The sequence below is a fragment of the Populus euphratica genome, unplaced genomic scaffold (genome assembly GCF_000495115.2).
Source record: "Populus euphratica unplaced genomic scaffold, PopEup_1.0 scaffold1885.1, whole genome shotgun sequence".
NCBI lineage: Eukaryota > Viridiplantae > Streptophyta > Magnoliopsida > Malpighiales > Salicaceae > Populus > Populus euphratica.
In genome coordinates, this window is record NW_011501735.1 from 31,133 (window position 1) to 34,122 (window position 2,990).

Genomic DNA, 2,990 nt, shown 5'->3' on the forward strand with positions numbered 1-2,990 from the left:
TTATTATTATTATTATTATTATTATTATTATTATTAGTACTACTACTACTATTATTATTAGTATTATTATTGCTTCTATTATTATTGTTGTTGTTTATAATTATTGTTTATAATTGTTGTTTATAATTTGTACAATTAACCTCCCTGTGGTTCGACCCCGGTCTTGCCGGGTTATTTATTACTTCGACACTCCTGCACTTGGGAGAAGACATCAATCTTTTAGTCGTGTCAAGTTTTTGGCGCCGTTGCCGGGGAGGTAAGTTCTTGTATAAATTATAGTATTTATTTTATTTTCTCTTTTCACTTTTCTTGTATATAACTTTGTTTCTTTTCTTTTGTTTCTTTTTATTTTGTTTTCTTCCTCCTTCTTTTGCTTTGTTGTTCTTCTTTTTATTTTATTCCTACACGTGCATGAGAGTGTGGTCACGTACATCAAGTGGTAGACTTTGTAGGGTATCCTCATCATTTTCAGAAAATATGGCCGAAGAAGATAATCAATCACTTCATAATGAGAATAATGAGAATAACCGTGCTAGAACACTTAGAGACCACATGAATCCCACAAGAACAAGTGCACCATCATGCATAGTTTTTCCTCCTGATGCATCTCATTTTAATTTTAAACCAGGTATTATTCAACTTTTACCTTCTTTTCATGGTTTGGAATTGGAAAATCCATACTTGCATTTAAGGGAATTTGAGGAGGTGTGCAACACATATAATAATTTAAATTGTAGCATGAACACCATCAGATTAAAGCTTTTTCCTTTTTCATTAAAAGATAAAGCTAAAACATGGCTACAAAATTTAAGACCAGGATCCATTCGTGCTTGGGATGAAATGCAACAACAGTTTTTAAAGAAGTTTTTTCCATCTCATAGAACAAACTCTTTCAAAAGACAAATCACTACTTTCACTCAAAAACCAGGAGAAACATTTTACCAATGTTGGGATAGGTATCGAGACTTGCTTAGTACTTGCCCTCATCATGGTTTTGAAACATGGAGATTGGTTTCACATTTCTATGAAGGGTTAACACCTAAAGATAGGCAAATGGTTGAATTGATGTGCAATGGAACTTTTGAAGATAAAGACCCTGATGAAGCAATGGAGTACTTAGACTTGTTAGCTGAAAATGCTCAAAATTGGGACACCGCGGGTACTTATGAGGCACCGAGTAAAACTCAACCTCATACATCTAGTGGAGGTATGTACAACCTTAGGGAAGATCATGACCTTCAAGCCAAGTTTGCATCTTTAGCTAGAAAAGTCGAGGCACTAGAATTGAAAAAGAGTGGTCAATTAAAATCTGTTGAAAACATTGTGTGTCAAATCTGTGAAACAAATGAACACTCAACCAACGATTGTCCAACCTTGCCTTCTTTTAAGGAATGTCTCCATGAACAAGCCCATGCTTTAAACAGTTTTCAAAGGGCCAACCACAACCCATACTCCCAAACATACAACCCTGGTTGGAGAAATCACCCAAATTTTAGTTGGAAGAGTGACAACAACAATGCACAAACTTCATAACCACCGTTTCAAGCACACCATAATTTCCAAAATTCTCATGGATATGCACCTTCTTATGCTCCACCTTCTAGAAGAAATCTTGAGGAAACATTGCATGCATTCATTGAAAAGCAAGAGACAATCAATACTTAACTTGCTCAAACTATAACAAAATTTAAAGATATTCTTGTAAAATTGACATCTGCTCTTAGTTTTCAAAAGAAAGGTAAGTTTCCATCTCAACCACAATAAAATCTCAAAGGCAATACAATGCAAATACAAGTAGTTCTGGAAGCCAACATATAGATCAAGTCAAATCAGTCACTACTCTTCGCAGTGGTAAGGTTATTGAAAAACCCACTTTTGAATGTTATAAGGAAGATGACCAGTCAATCTCTGAGGGTAAGGAAGGGGATGAATCTGAAAATTGCAAAGAAACGACTGATTCACCGCCAGCACTTCCATTTCCTCAAGCCATGACCAAACAAAGGAAAGTCAATCATAACTCAGAAATTTTTGAAATTTTCAAACAGGTAAGGATCAATATACCTTTGCTGGATGTTATTAAACAGGTTCCTTCCTATGCTAAATTTTTGAAAGATCTATGCACTATGAAGAGGAAACTGAATATGAAAAAGAAAGTTTTTTAGCCGGACAAGTAAGCGTCATTCTTCAAAACAATAATGTTTTGAAATATAAAGACCCTGGTTGTCCTATAATTTCTTGTTTTATTAGAGAACATAAAATTAAAATAACCTTACTTGATCTTGGAGCCAGTGTAAATTTACTTTCATATTTAGTTTTTTAAAGTCTCAATATGAAAGTAGTGTCAATAAATTTTGTCATTCTAAGGCATGTGGGGGTCATTTCTCATCAAGAAATACAACTGTAAAAATCTTACAAAGTGGATTTTACAGGCCCACCATGTTCAAGGACTATGTATTCTGCAAGACTTGTAAAAATTATCAAAAGTTGGGATCTATTTGAAAACATCACATGATGCCTCTAAATCTTATTCTTGTCATTAAGATCTTTGACTGTTGGGGTATGGATTTCATGGGTCCATTTCCTCATCATTTAGTTTCTTGTACATACTAGTCGTAGTAGATTATGTTCCAAAATGGATAGAGACAATTCCAAGTCGAAACAATGATCACAAAACAATGATAAAGTTTTTGAAAGAAAATATTTTGAGTTGATTTGGAATCCCTCGAGCCATGATAAGTAATGGTGGAACACATTTCTATAACAAGCAATTTGAGTCTTTAATGAAGAAATATGGAATCACACAAAAAGTTACCACCCCTTATCACCCTCAAACAAATGGATAAGTAGAGCTTGCTAATAGGGAGATCAAACATATTTTGGAGAAAACAATGGAACTCAATAGGAAAGACGAGTCTTTAAGACTTAATGATGTACTTTGGGCTTATCAAACTGCTTATAAAACATCATTAGGTATGTCACCTTATAGACTA